This window comes from Euwallacea fornicatus, chromosome 7 (assembly GCF_040115645.1).
Source record: "Euwallacea fornicatus isolate EFF26 chromosome 7, ASM4011564v1, whole genome shotgun sequence".
In the NCBI taxonomy this organism is placed as follows: Eukaryota; Metazoa; Arthropoda; class Insecta; order Coleoptera; family Curculionidae; genus Euwallacea; species Euwallacea fornicatus.
The window spans coordinates 2,183,483-2,200,196 of NC_089547.1; positions in this window are offsets into that span (position 1 = coordinate 2,183,483).

Genomic DNA, 16,714 nt, shown 5'->3' on the forward strand with positions numbered 1-16,714 from the left:
CGCATTTTGACCGAACAATTGAATGAGAAAGCTGTGCACAAGATGGGTGCCGCGATTACTCACAATTGAACAAAAACAGCGTCGTGAGGATGTTTCCAGGGAGTGTTTGGCAAAGTTTCGCAGCAATAAAGCCGAGTTTTTGCGTTGATTCATAACCATGGGTGAAACATGGGCCCATCTTTTCACACCTGCGACGAAAGAGCAGTCAGAACAACGGCTTCAAAGGGGAGATTCTGCCCTAAGGAAGGCGAAAACCGTTTCAACTACAGGAAAAGTGCTGACGTCAGTTTTTTTGGACGCAATTTTTAGTGACGATCTTCCTAATGGAAAAACAACAAACGGAGAATATTATACAAATTTATTGCAGCGTCAGAGCGAAGAAATGAAGAAAAAGCGTCCGTATTTGACGACAAAGAAAATGGTGGTTCATCGAGACAAGGCACCTGTTTGCACTTCCGTCGACGCGATGGTCAAAATCAAACAATTTCGTTTCCAATTTTTACCTCATGCAGCGTATTCGCCAGATCTTGCCCCTACAGATTATTTGCTACTTTCCAAATTAAAAAAATAGATTGGAAAGAGATTTTCCAATAATGAAAAGACCGAGTTCGAGGTTGATCCCTATTTTGAAAAACTCCAAGTTTCTTACTAGGATATATGAAACCATAGAAGATCGCAGGGAAACGTGTGTCAATCTTAGAAGAGCCTACGTTGAGAAATATGATATTTTTCATTTATGTTTTCTCGAAGCGTTTGGTCGGATACTTTTGCGACTATCCTCCTATAATATCTACTTTATTTCATGGAAGAGAAATTTGAATTGTCAAACTTAATTACATACATATATATACAGGGTGTCCTCGAATTACGTGGCCAAAATAATACCACAGATTGTTTGAGTGAAAATAAGTCGATTTAACTAAACTTCCCTCAGTCCAAAAGTTGATAATTATGGAGCTACAGGGTGTTAAAGTTGAAAAAAAAAATTACATTTTCTTTAATATCTTTCGATTTCTTTGAGTTAATTTCACGAAATTTCATATTTGAGGGTGTTTTAGGATACGAAATTCAAATTTATTAACGATTTAGTTGTTTCTTCTAGGGGGCGCCACAAGCGACCATTAGGACACATTTAAATCTCTGTAACTTTTTCGTGCCACGGTGTATATTATTTTGGTATTTAAAAACCTTTTTCCCTACCTTTTATACTTAGAAAAGGTATACTTTATTGACGTCGCTAGAAGCAACGGTTTTGGAGAAAAACGCATAATTCTAATGCGCTGCATATTTGCGTTGGCGCTTTTAAGTAAATAACTCAGTTGGCTATGTTTTTAATTGACATTTTAACACTTGAATTTGTTTCTCAAATGTCAGTTTTTTTATTTAGCCCTCAGTTTTTCTTGTCAGTTTCGCTTCTTGTTCCTGTAAATATCGATAAGTATGGCCAATAAATTCACTTATTCTGAAATGGAGGATATGCTGTTAGTTTATGAACTTTTGTTAATTATTATTTTTGTTTTCTATTTAATAATATCTGATTTTGAAAACTTATTGTTATACCTTTACTAATAATTATTTTTGAAAAACTTAATTTTTTTAACGGAAAATAATTTTAAGGTAATTTGCATGCATCATCAGGCTTAGATGCATTTTTCTCCAAAACCGTTGCTTCCAGCGACGTCAATAAAGTATACCTTTTCTAAGTATAAAAGGTAGGGAAAAAGGTTTTTAAATACCAAAATAATATACACCGTGGCACGAAAAAGTTACAGAGATTTAAATGTGTCCTAATGGTCGCTTGTGGCGCCCCCTAGAAGAAACAACTAAATCGTTAATAAATTTGAATTTCGTATCATAAAACACCCTCAAATATGAAATTTCGTGAAATTAACTCAAAGAAATCGAAAGATATTAAAGAAAATGTGATTTTTTTTTAAACTTTAACACCCTGTAGCTCCATAATTATCTACTTTTGGACTGAGGGAAGTTTAGTTAAATCGACTTATTTTCACTCAAACAATCTGCGGTATTATTTTGGCTACGTAATTCGAGGACACCCTGTATATACGTATAGGGATAAGGGAGTTTATCGACTTCTGAGACGTGACTACTTTCACTCTGCAACAACAAGAAGCTGACTTTTGTTTTCGAATTTCGCAGATATCATATTTCGAATACTCGTAAAGTATTCAGTTCTCCAGATATCCTTCGACTCCCCTTTGTACAATTCCGAATTTAATACATCTTTAAGCAAATTTATGTAATTGGACTACCTCGCTTTTCATCTTTTATCGTACATAAATTGAGCGTATTTAGAAAGTTAAGCGTAAACTCGGCAAACAGCGGACAAAGGCTGCTAAACAAGAAAATTACAACCTACATCAAACTCGGCCTAATTGATTAAATTCCCCGATAAATCCCGCCTTTCTAATTACGCAAATCCAACAAGGCTTTATTGAAAACTGTCGTGTATTTTACTGTTTATTTACGCGGACCCACAATAAAAACGTAGTTTTACAGCTATGAAAATACGACTTTGCGTGTCGATTCCGACCACAATTTACATAAGAAAAAACGTTAACGGACGAAATAATACCGAAATCTTTTTCCTACTAATTTAATTGCCATTGTGCTTCGTTTCATTCGTCGACGATAAGCAAACCGAATCTTGTACTTCATTATTCCAGACCCTGCTACATTCGAAATTTGCATTTTTTCTGCTTCGCCTGGATTTGTCTTCGGACTAATCAGATTGTGTGTGTGTGTCAACAGCGGCCCTGATTGGTTATGAGTAAGATTGATTACACCGAGGGTGTAATGTATTACCTAGTTAGTTTTTTAAACAAGTCTGGCGGGAAATTACCTTAATTAATTCCAAGGCAATGTTTCGAAATCGAATATTGGACTTACCCAAGTCAAACTGTTTTGATTTCAAAGCATCTATTAAGCTGCGTCTTATGTCGATAGACGACGAGAAACTTCATAGCAGTGCAATGATGAAAACCAGCCGCAAACTAGATAATGCCCTTAAAGGCCTTTGTGGGAGGATTTTCTCTTTGTTTTGATTGCGCAAATTTAATATCGCGGAGAAATAAAAATCGCATTTGTGGACTTATGGTTTAGAAAATCCATTCTAGCAGCATAGAAATGTTCTCTTTTTAAAATTATTCATCATATTTCTGGAGTGTGATTATCTCGGAACGTTGAAAAATTGAGCAACTGAACGCTTATGAGAATAGTGATCACGACCTTTAATGAATTTCGAAGCTTTGATCTTCAGCCATGAGCCGTTATACCGTACTAAAGATGTCTATGCCCGTTCCTCGCAGAGGAGAAAATATGAATTTTGTAATCAACCTGCGTTACCATTAATGTCGTCGTTTAAACGCACAGGGTCACTCAAACTCGACGTCCCACGTATTTTATACGAAAACTGATGGGCTTAGCAACGTCATTTTTCCACCACATTGAATGAGAGGACGTGAGATAAAATAAATGTTAAAAATATTAAAACATGTAAAGCAACACTCGGCGTCGCGACAACGACGCTGTCTTTTTTCAGAAACGTTTTTTTTCGAAAATGTTAACATCGATACATTCTAAACAAGTTCTGCATAAAAAGTTTTATTTACCTAGAATGTTAAAATGCATTTGTAATTACATACCTAATAATAAATGTAAATATTTGTTTATGTTGGAGCTTTTACATGTTTAAAAATTTCAAAAAAGGATATGTTTTTGAAAATAAAACTTTAACGTTGGCACCGTTCCACAAATTTTTATGTTTGTAACATTTATTTTGCCTTACGCCCTTTTATTTTATGTGCTGAAAACATTTCTTTGTTAAGTCCATCTGTTTTCGTATAAAATGGGTGGGATGTCGAGTTTAAATGACCCTGTATTTTCAAAACTACCTATTCTTAAAAACCGCAATAAGCCGATGGTAGATTGCGATGAGCATATTATTCTATCCAGACACGCTATCAGTAACTCGATCTTTTATGGCTTTGTGCTGGATAGCAGTCGACGGGGTGTCTTTGAGTAATCAGGACCCTAGAAAAGGCTTTAATAAGAAGCACAAAATTTTATTTCTTTATTTCATGCTAAGGACCTCAGCCAATTTATTCCCAAATTATTCAATTTTCTACTTCATTTGACCTTTATCAGTTTTTTACTTTGTCCTAAGAAAAATCCGTTCATCCTAAAAGTGCAGGCTTAGAAGACTAGAAAGTGTTTTTCGGAATGATGGAATTCTCCGATTTCATTTGAAACATTTTCCCACAATTTTCATGAAAATCATTATCAAAATTCTTGCATTCTTTCGTCCTTTTGCTTTTCCAGCTTGATTAAAAGCCTTTTGAATGTATCCAGAAAAGTGCATGTTCGGCATTGTTCGATTATTTATCATCCAGAATATTAATTCTGAAGATTTTGTGTTCCCTTCCTGTCTTAAATTTTCCAGAGGAAATTCTAACGTTCCTATTTGAAAGGTATATTTCAGGTGATTTAAAAGTTTTCCAGATGTGCAAATGAATATATCTTCGCTGTGATTTAACATTTCTGAGTCCAAGTTGTCCGAGTTATTTCAGGAAAATGCATTTTCTGCTTTCTTGAAGTTCAGATTTAAGGACGCAGAAATTTTCTCTCATGATTGTAAGAGTTCACGTTTTACTTCGTATTTTAACGCCATTCCTGATTTATGTCCTTGGAGTTGAACTTTTTAGGAAAGCCAATATCCAGGAATGGCAGGTAAAATTGTTGGTTTTCTGAGTTTATGATTAGTTATATCAGCAAAAAATTTTCTGCGCTTGTTTCGGTTGTTTAGTTCAGCAGAGTAAACAGTTGTGCAACTGTTTTGTTGTGCAAATTTTTATTCCGAATTTCAAACAGTTGCAAAAATTTTGATGCTGCTCCTATGTCCATCGGGACGGGACAGCATAAGAATTCCTCAACATTAACAATTTACCGCAACACTGGGTAACTAAGGCGATAAAGATTTTTCTAATATCACCAAGCACAGAATGTAAAATGGAGTTATAATAATTACCCAGGCACATGTAAATGTAAATTTTAAATTACGCACTTTGCCTGGGGTTCTAAGTGCATTTAAATTACAGTCTACGTCAGGCCGCAAACAAAACAGGAAAAGGGCTTAAATCAGCCTGCATTAAGCTCACCCAAGGAGGAATGGCATAAATTTCGCGCCTTGGAAATGCCGCATGATAAATGCAGAAATTCGGCGCATTTGTCTGGGCGAATTAAAAAAAAAGCTCGCCTCTACCTGCAGCTCTAAGCTCTTCTGTCCTTTTTGTGGCATTAAATTAAACACCCCCGCTTAAGGCGGGGGTTCGGAAGACGTCTAAAGGGAGATTTACTGCGTCAGTTTCAAGTTATTATTAAACCTCTTTAATTAAAGCCTACGCGTAAATCGACACCTACTGATAAGAAAACATCCATTGTGAATAATTCGAGTTGAGTGTCGAAAAAATCCAATTCGAGCTTAAAATACGGAGCTCCCTAGCAGGTGGCGCTCGTAAAAACTCGGTGAAATAATAAAAACGGGATCTCGAGCAGATTCTTGCCTTTAATGAAACATATTTTTATGATATATATGCATTCTTGAAGGAGCCAACCACCTGGGTACAAGATGAAGCGAGCTATCGGTGCTTTCTGGTGCGTTTAAAAATGAAAGAGCCCAAATTTATATGATGGATATAAATAAGGAAGCGAACTCGGGGCCAGCGAATGGAGATTTAAAGGTGTATTCTGATATAATCTTGAAGTTAACTAGAAGGCTTATATACGGTGATGTAGAAAAAGTAATCAAGAATGGTCAAAGTTGCCCTACGCAGACCGCTCAACGACTTCCGGTAACTTTGGAAAGTTTGCCGCAGAAGAGAAGTTTGAACTTGAAAATTCACCCTTAATGCAGAGCCAAATTAGAGAACGCGGAAGAATGATGGAATGAATTAACATGGCATGCGCCTTCTTTAAAGATCGAACTCGGTGGAAGGACTCGAAGAAACGGGAGTGGGAAAGCCCTTTTCCTCTTTGTTTGAAGTAAATTAACTGAAGTTCAACTATTTGCCGATGTTAATTTTAGGACTTTTTTCTGCTTTACGAGCACAATAATATAGGTCGGTCGGCTTCTCACGTACTTCCCGGAGTTCGCAGTTAACTTCCAGGTCGAAAACTCCTCAAGTAGTATTCAATTAAACTAATTTTACCTTAGAACGGAGAATCTCCATTAAATAATTTTTTAAGTAAATTTAAACGTGAACCTGTTGTTTGGTGGTGTTATCTACAGGGTGTTTGACAGTTGAACAGTGGGGGAGATTTCGCTAAGTTAAATGCGGAAAAAAGTTCATATAAACAAGAGTCCCAAAATGCTGTGTTTCCGAGATAGAAGGTGTTAAAAAATGTTATCGAGGTTTTTTTTATTAATACCTTAAAAATGTTTTAACCGATTTTAATGAAATTTGTATGGTTTATTGAAACAATTATCAGACCAATTAGATTTGACCCAGACTTTTCAGAAGAGTCGCCCACGAGAAAGTCGGTTGCTTTTTCGCGGGAAAAATATCACCCTGTAGTTTTCTTGCAGTTTTCATGTGATATTCATATAAACGCACAAAAAATATATTTTTTTAACTAATAAGTGGTAACAAATTTACAAGAAATGTTCAAATTGACAACTTTTTGCTTCGATGTAGGTGAAAGCATGGTGACACGGTGCAATCACCGTGTCACCATGCTTTGGCTTACTCTTTCGAAAATACCCGGAGTGTTCTGAGTATCCCGGCAAGAATCGAAAACTCTTTGATGCACAGTTCCACTGTTTCTACAGGGCTAGCATGCACATGGTTTTTTATGTAAATCCAAAGGAAAAAATCTAGGGATGTTAGGTCTAGGGAGTGAAGCGGCCATGGAATGGGTTCCCCTCTACCCATCCATCGTGCAAGGCAAACTTCGTTCATATGATTTGTTACTTCTCGGTAAAAACTAGTCGGAACACTATCATGCTGATATATCATTTCCCACGTGGTATTCAGTGGAACTTTTTCTAGGAGTCCTGGAAAAGTGTTGCTTAAAAACCTAAGTAGTAATTTCTATTTCAATATTAATAATATTTCCTTTTATAAAAATAAACTTAATATCTTGTATCTAGAAAACGAAGCATTTTCAAACCCATGTCATATGAACTTTTTTCCATATTTTGCTGGGTGGAATCTCCCCTTAGCTTTTGTTATTTAAACTCTGAAACACTCTGTATGAGAGAATAGCGATTGAATAAAGAAATACATCAATATTCTTTAGCTAAACAACTCAGCTTTATCAGAAAGACTTTAGGTTCATGGCATAAGAAAAGCCATTTTCTTCTTTGTTTGAAGTAAATTAAATCAAACCCTATCCGAAGTTGAACGCAGATTTTTCTTTACGGCGGTTCCAACTTCAAATGGCAAATTTAATATAATACAAAATGTGTATATCCGCCAAACTAAAGCTAAAACCAAATGGCAAAAGACGCACCCAGTGCCCTCCTTCAGAGCCTTTAAAGCTGCAGACATAAATTGACACGAATTTAAGAAGGTTCGAAACTGCCGAAGTTTTATCCGTCATTAAACCCTTTATATATAAAAGGGACGTCAAACTTTAGTTTCGGCTTTAGTTCGGGGATATATACTGGCATATTATGATGGATAACTCTCGGTCAAATTTCTCTGGAACTTTTATGTCCCATCCGTTCGCATTTAAGGCTTTTAGGAAAAATGGGAGTTGTGTTCGCGTTCCCGTTTAAGGACGTTGTCCAATGGATGTGAAAAAGAGGGAAACTTGGTATAGAAAAGGAACCTGGAAGGAGGAATTTAATTTCTTTTGCTGATGCAATAAAGAAGAGGTTTAAGAGGCTTAATCTCTAATTTATAGACTATTTTTTACGACCAGTAATATTGCAAAGGGGCGAAGACCCATTTTCTTAGCGATCTGTGAAGCGACGCCTTATTTGGGTTTTATAGGGGAGCGAAGTCCAACGTTACTGTGATAACAACGAGTTTAAGTTTATAAGGTGCGGGGGATTATAAACCAATTATAAGTGTCGTTTTGTTGAGTTTGGACTTTTAAAGACCATGGGGGAAACTTTTCATTAAAGACCTTATTGACTGTAAAAGTTTATTCTCCTGAAAATTAGCAGGTCCTTGTAGATCATCGAGTATTTTCATAGAAAACTGTTTCAGGACCAGACAATTTATAAACACAGACTTTCTCAAAAAAGAAAATTTTATTTATGCATCCCTCAGGTGGTGAATAGGAGAGCAATTTCCCTTTATTTACTCGTGGTCATTTCAAATCTCCAGGTTCACTTGCAATTGCCAGTCTGGAAAATGAAGGACTTTGTACGTAATTCCGGACGTCTGTGAGAGGAGCATTAACGTCTAAAATGTCTTGAGCTTCCATTTTGCTCGTTAGTCGAGAGGATGAAAATAAAACATACGGAGTTTTTCTTGAGAAGACCATAATAATTACTGTACAGACTTTAATTTAATTAACAGTAATACTTGGAATTCGCTGGGGAAATTCATTGGTATTGTGAGATTATAAAGAGAAGCGAATTGTGGAATTCTGAACTGAATGTGTCTTTGACGAAAATCTCAGACCTCAGAATTATTTCAGCTAATTGAGATTTCCTGAACGATGCATCGAAGTGTCCTAGGGTAAGAAGAAGTTCATAGACCTTGGAAGTAGTATGTTATAATATCGAGGGGGTTGAATATTTAAGAAAATCGAGTTTCCAGTCTTTCGCCGATGTTTATCAGATTTAAGTTGCTTTTTCCCAGAAACCACGTAAGGTCTCGAAATCTGATGGAGATACATATAGGACTTTTGAGGACATTTCAAATTCAAACCTCACCATGGGGATCTCGAAAATTAGAGGAGATACAAAGAAGTTCAAGTGGAGGTAAACTAGCGCTTGACCAAATGTCATATTCAAAAATTGAATTTTCTAAGTACTTCCCACGAAGTTATAAAAAACTAAAAATTGAAGATTTAATTTTTTTTCGGTACCATTTGACAAGGAAGCGCAAAACACATTTTCACTGCCACTTTTTCTCAGTTACGTGACGAGGTTTTTAGATTTGCCACCCGACGTTTCGTCTTTCGGCTACCATGATCAACTTTATGTTTTCTTAAGGAAGCCAGAGTGGATTTTTCAGCAAAAAAATTGTCCGATGACAAATCCGAAGACATCTTCGCGCAGCTGTTAAAAAGTGGGACTGAAAATGTGCCCATGGTTTTGGGCTTCCCTGTCAAATAACGCTAAAAAAAATACAAATGAATTCTACAATATTATTTTTCTTTTTCCAATTCGTTTTTTTCGGATAGCTTCGAAGCACTCGGAAAATTCAAACTTTGAAAACGGCATTTGGTCGAGTACTAAATCACGCAATTATTCACCCATTTAAACTTCTTCGTGTCTCCTCTAGTTTCCGAGGTCCCAATGGTGGGAGTCGAACTTGAAATGCCCCGTGTATCAGCAAATATTTCCTATGTGCTACTAATTTCTTGTTTCTGACAGACGTATAAGCAAAACCACGTAAATTTCGCTGTATGTGTTTAGACTAAATATTCTAGGCTGCAGGAAATGGATGCTACTAAAACTTTTAAGAGCTTTTAGACTTATTAACTTAAGCGAGTGCGTGTCAGAAAACTTTTACGACATAAAGTTGCCTGTCGCAAATACGTCTCCAGGGCCTTAACATTTTTATACTGCGTCTCTCCAGACATTTTACGCTTATCTTTTACTAAACTTTGCAGTTTTTGGAAGATACTAATAAACACAGAATAAAGCCTGCGAGCTATTATTTAGAAATAATATTTTAGCACTTCATTTGTCAAGGAAGTTTTAAAAGCCAGAACTGTTGGAAACGGGTTCAGAATTTACGCGAATCCACACGCCCAGCTCTCCTGGCTCGATTCCGGAAGCGAAAAGGACAAAAAGAAGAAGAACCCCAGTAAGATATAGCCGAAAGTTCTTAGAGGCTACAATAGTGGGCCGGCTGATTTATACGGCATTTCTATTACGAATTTTTGGCGTATAATAGATATAATTTGGAGATGTCGGTGTAATATACGGGACCTTGCAGAAAGTTTGCCTAATTTAATATTTGTGAGGTTACGGGAGCTGGAAGCTAAGGAAATTGCTTTAGGAGAATTTCAGTGCAGCAGTTGAGAAATGAAATTGGAGCTCTAGATGGGGTGTTTTGAAGAAATTATTTAAAGACATGCATTAGAAGGATATGTTTTCGAACGCGGCAGAAAATGTGATGGGTTTGAAGTAGATGAAGTGGCTCGGGATCATTCATCTTCCTGTCGAAATATTCCCAAATGGCAGATAGGTCTGTAATAAATGACGTAAGGGACTAACTTATGTTTGGAGAATATTAAATTTCGTCAAGATCTTCACCTCCTTTACCAACCCATATATGGTACTAATATAGGAACATTTCAGGATAGAGCAGGACCTTCGCTTCCCAGACATTGTTTTAAACTGCTATTTCTCTTAATCTTCCGCATATCTATTGAAACGTCATGTTTATTATTGTTGTTGTAGCAGAAGTCATCGAGTGCCTCATTGTTGGAAGAAACGGAGATAGTTCCCATATTAATTTATATCACTGTCGACTAAAACTCCGGCAACCCTGAAACATCCCGAAAAATATCAAATTTATTTCAAAATACTTTATATGAAAATTGAAGGAGTTTAAAAATTTTACCGTTCTGCGGCATTCAGAAATATACTACCGCGTTATAGTAGCAGTGAATTGAAGTTAGGTTTTTTGGTATGAAATGGCAAACTTTTCTGAACATTGTCTAATTCACTCTCGCATTTTGAACTCATTTAATATAACATGTCTTATGCAACATGAACTAACCCAAACTAACCTGAACTAACTCTAGTGAGCCAGCAGCTATTGCAAGACGAAAGAAGAAAGAAAAAAAAGAAACCGCTCTTAAATAAATGAATTTATTTTTATTGAAAGAAGTGTCCGATGAACTACTTGATAATAAACTAAACTGCTACAGAATTTCTCAATAACGTGTTCCAATATTTCAACAGTAATGCGACGGCATTCGTTAATAATTCTTTTTCTTAACGCATTTAAATCTGCTAGTTTCGTATCATACACCTTACGTTTTAAATGACTATAGAAAATAGTCAAGGGGCTTCAAATCCTGTGATCTAGGGGGCCATCTTATTTCATCTCCACGTCCTATCCGAGCTGTATAATAAGCAAACTTATTACTGGATAAATTCGACAAAACAGGACAGGCCATTATCACCCTTTTTAATGGCTTTTAGAATGAACTTATAGATCATCAGATTTATAGCATCTGTACCTTTTGAGCTCTTGATCCAACAAAAATAAGATAATTTGGTTTTCTCCATCCCTGCAATCGCAGCTGAATTGCTAGAAATAGCCCTAGAATATGTTACATAAAATGTGTTCAGACTGTGAGAATGAATCAGAAAATGCCAAATAAAGTTTTCCATTCTGTGAAAAAAAAACATAACTTCAGTTCACTGCTACTTGTGACGCACTTTGTATATTTGTGAATACAGCAGAATGGTGGAATTTGAAACTTCTTCAATTTTTATATACTATGTTAGTTTTTAATAAATGGTATATTTTTCGAAATAGTTCCGGGTTGCCGGATTTTTCGCATACAGTATATTTATTCGGCAATAATGTATGAAAACCTTTCCAAATATCACTGTCAGGGGAATACAATATGATCAGCTCGATTTTTCTATAACATCAACAACTCCGCATTCTTTCCAATAAACTCCTCAATGCCTTCATACTTATCGGATAACAAAGCCTCGAAATGCATTCGAGCGCAAAACAATCTTAACGGCACTACTATTACCGCCTTTTCCAGACTGGAAACGCTCTTGTAAGCTGTATAATACAAAATTAAGAAAGTTCCTGGAACTCGATTCAAGAACAGCTAAATTCAATAAAACAAGTTAATTTTGTTTAACTTGAACTCGACATCAAAGTTGCTTATTGCTTTCACCTGGCAGGCTTCTGGATCTGAAAACGATTTGCCACGCGTTGCCTGTGTGAACTTGTTCGTCCAATTAACGCAAAAGGGCTAAAGTGAAATTCTTTATAAAGACTGGTTACATAAATACCTATATTTCTTTCCGGCCATCTGTTTTCCTTATTTCCGCCAATTAACGAAATAAAGAGCAACGTTCAGCCAATCTGGTCAAGTCGATTAGGCAAACAAAAAGCGGTAACGATTCGCATTCGGTCTTAACGCTATGGCGAAGAATCACATAAATTACGCTTATTCCCTTCTTTTTTAAATAACGAAGGCCCTTTGTGCTTGGCAGATAAAAATAAGAATAATATATAGCCGAGCCCTAAATCGAAATCAATATAAGGACTCTGTTTCTGCGAGATTTACCAGGGAAAATCAAGAGACAATATTTGCGAAATCCTCTACCTGCTTTATTATAGGATCATAAAGTGATAATTGATACATCAAAATGCATCAAAAAACCGAGCTCTGGTATGGCGATTTATCAAAGCAAGTTATTTAGCTGGGAGGGCCCATCTATTCTGACCCCAAATCTTTTTCAAATGAGATGATATTGAATTTTCGAAGTTAAATAATGGGATTGGAAGTCGCTGGCAGTTAAAAACAAGTTTGTCAGGCTGGGAGTGATTGAATAGGAGAGAAGATTGACTTTTTTCCATCGGGAGTGGGTGAAATATTTCCTTGTTGGGTATTGAATTTATGATTTTCCTTGAAAGGGAAAATTGTATTTGACGCCTGTTAAATGAAATTTAACATTTTTTTCCAATTTGAGGTCTTCAAAAATTTTTGATTCTTGAAATTATGAGAGTTACGTGAGAACGATTCCGATTTTGCAGCCTCTAATAAACCGAAATAACCTTAAAGAGAATCCCGTGCTTTTTCATAGATTCGTCTAATTTTAAAAAATTATGCCATTTGCCACTTTCAAAAGGTGCATTACTCAATTAATAAAATATTACACTTCTTTTCACCCATGACATCGAAATAGTCTCAATATCTTGGGAACTAATTTCATTTATTTTTCCTCCATTATTGAAAGAAATGTTATGCAGCGAAAAACCATAAAATGCTACGTCTTTTATTGGCCAGTTCTCAAACATAAATCATCAAAGCATCGATAAGCTTTCAAGCTCTTGTTAAAATATCATTTGAGTTACGGCACTGGGTCCATATATACAGGGTGATTTATAACCCATGCAGGAAATTTTACGATAACTGACGTGGCTCTAATTAAAGTTTTTTGCCTGATCATCAAATTAGGCAGAACATCAATCAAAATGCTGCTGTATAAATAAGTTTCAATTATTCCAGTTTTAAATAAATTTACCACACACAATTGTCATTTTCATTTCAATAATCTCTTTTTATACAGAGTCTTACAATAGTGCGGCAGACTTCTTTGGCTTCTATGCCAATAAAATTAACAAGTTTTTCCTTACGCAGTCACATAGCTCATGAAGGTGTATTTCCAGAATTTATTTTCTAATGTACAGGTTGATACCAAAACCCATGACGATATACAACTTCTATATTTTAAATAGAACTCCTCAATTTTGTTGTCATTATCAGATTTCTCGTTAAGTTTTAAGGTCTATTTATGGAAGATTTCCTATCTTTAAAATTTACCGTTTCCGGATTATTCGGAAAAATTTCACAGGTGCAAAGCTCCACGCAAATTGGTATTGCGCGCTAACCGCTGTAAATTTCAGAATCAGTCTTAAGAGCTGAAAAAAGACCTAATAAGCAACGTTTTGACGGGTTTTAATTAAAAAAAAAAATAACCGCAAGCACCGCAAAAAGCCTCTGAAGTGGCATGACTTCAAATCTCAATAACTTGCTTATTTCAAATAGAATCTCGGAATTTTCTTGACGACATCGCGTTCAGAATTTATAACTTTTATTAACGTTATCCTCTTTCTAAACCCTGCCATTTCTCAATTCCCGAAAACTGCCCCATTTTGGCGTTTAGAAGTTTTGCAGCATTGCAAATAGTGAGCGGCGTACAACTATTGCAAGATCCTGTATATCTCTGTAGCAGCTTCTTGTTCCTAATATTGTACGTGTAGAGGTCTGAAAGAAGAAGATTACGCCCGCGGCTGAAGTTTGAGCTGTTGTTTGTTCGGTCAAAGGCCTAATCCTGCTGTCGCCCCATGACACGTACGAGGTATTACGCTCAAATAATATTTTTTAAGCCTTCTACATGCAAGTAGAATAAAGGTATACCTCGTTATTCGATTAAAGGAGGTTAAAACTTTACTTCAAGGTCCATTGTGCAGAGCGATGGGCGATATGTAAATTTACGGCCCGTTGCCGTGAGCGATGAACCGTAAAAATATAACAATGACCGCTGGTCGTAAACTCATTGTTTCTGTCATAGTCACTAACATGTTAACACATAGTTTTAACCTATTTATGCATAAAAGTACCGAGTGATCATAAAAAAACTCGCATTACGGGGTGATACGTAAACGTAGGGCGTTGATTAAGTTATCTGTTATTTACCGGTCGGACCCAGACAGCTGGAGTTCTACTGTCAGTTTTTCTATCGAAACTGAACCGTGGAGATTCCTTGGTCGATCCCCCAAGGACCCCAATTGGGGTCCAACTATTGGATCTGACGATTAGGGTCCGCCAGTTAGACCTGTACGTCCGTAGTGATATTGACCCTATATTGAGCGTGAATATCTCAATTGAGGTCCTGGAGCCTTGGGAATACATTTTAGGTACCTTAATTGTCTGTGTTCATGGGCCGTGCTGGTAACTGATAACAAACAAACTTCGAGGCCCACTTCAAGTTCTTTTAATAATCATTTACATCAAGCTTTGGCCCATTTTTCCTGGCTAAATAAAGCTGTTAACAACGTCTGGCAATGAAAATGCTAAACGGGCCTTATTTTACATGCATTATTCGGATATATTTCATGCTCACCCGCTACTTCGGGAAACAAGGTGGTATATTTTACTGCTCTACATCCCTTTGTATACACTGGGGTATTTTTGGTGTAAATGTTTGCGAAATATTTAGAAAGTTTTTGTCTGAATTAGACCGAATCCGGTTACTTAGGGATTTGAGTAAAATGGTCTCAGTGCAGAAAGATATTCTAAAGAGGGAGTATGTGGTTTTGTATAAAATATATTCAAAATAAGTTTGAAATTTTTAAAATAAGTTGGGTTACATAGTTGAAATCAAGATGCTGAGGAGTGCTTGCAGTTTTCAGTAATTCACACGTTTCTCATCATGAAAAAGACAAAAGGTTTGAATTCATATAAATGAAAAAATGGTCATCTAGTGTTAAAAGTCGAAAGGGAAATGTTTAAAAATTGTGAGTGAGAATTGAAAATTCAGTAGTTTAGAGTTTGCCCACGTTTTTCCAACTCAACTCTACCGAATAAACTCATCTAAATTAACCATAACCAAGTTCACAACCCCTTTTACCAGCTTTCCTCTCTAAAGCAACATAAATCGCAGGTAATCCTTTAGTCGAGAATATAAATTATAGTTTTTCGGACCACTTCTTGCCTTTTACTGGGCCAGATTACAGCTGGTGACAGGTTTTTGCCAAAATCTGGGCTCGCCATTAATCAACTCGAGGAATGTGAAGGGAGCCCTTTCTCGTACCCAGAAACTGGCCCAACTCTGTTTCGGCAAGTATATTTGTCATTGGATGGGGAGATAATAATACATCCAACTATGTGAAGCATTCTCCAACCAGGAACGATATTTTATTGTGTGCTAAATTTAGCTTAATCCTCTCATTTGTTAACGAGGGGGTTGATTGATGATTTTGTTACATTTACGATGACAAATCAATCTTAAGACTAAAGAAAAAAAAGTTCCCGGTCCACGGTATCGATAACCATCTGACTTCGCTTGTTTCGCAATTCTACACTTGAACATTTAGATGCGTGCAGGTGACCCCTTTTCCAGGTCTGAACAAAGAGAAAGACAATATAGGGGATGTAAAAGGTTTTCGGAGAGAGGTTCGATTTAGAGGCACCAGCGATAACAAGGCGTCCATCCTTTGTCCTAAGAAAATGTTTTCTTAGGAGCTTTGGTTTCCGGCACGACAAAAATTCAGCGACAGAAGATGTCGAAACCGGGTTTTACATCAGGCTTTAAGTGGATATGTTGTAATATTTTTGCACCTCAAACAAAGTAATTTTACCGTTTACTTCACAACATGTCAGGGAAATAGAGTGCGAAGCAAAAAGTTAAAACGTATTACACGAGTTTAACTCTTAAGATTTCACCCTTATTAACTTCAAGCAACTGAGTACGTGATCTGGGGCAAATTCGTTTGGCTTATGTCTGTCATTAAAGGGTGGTAAAGCGTTCGCATAATAGTTGCTTAGCTGGAAAGTTCTTATGAGGCAGAGCTCAGGTGCACTGTCGAGGAATTTTGATGTGTTCTATTCACAAGTTTAATTAAAATCACATTAGAATTACAGTCTTCAGTAGCGCGTGAAGAATGGGAACAGCATCAATAATGAGTTCTCGACCCGCAACACTGATAACCGGCACCAAACCTCCCATAAACGTTTCAATAGCCTTTATCACCTGATACTAATTATCTGACGAAAATCGGTAATCAGACTCTGTTGATGG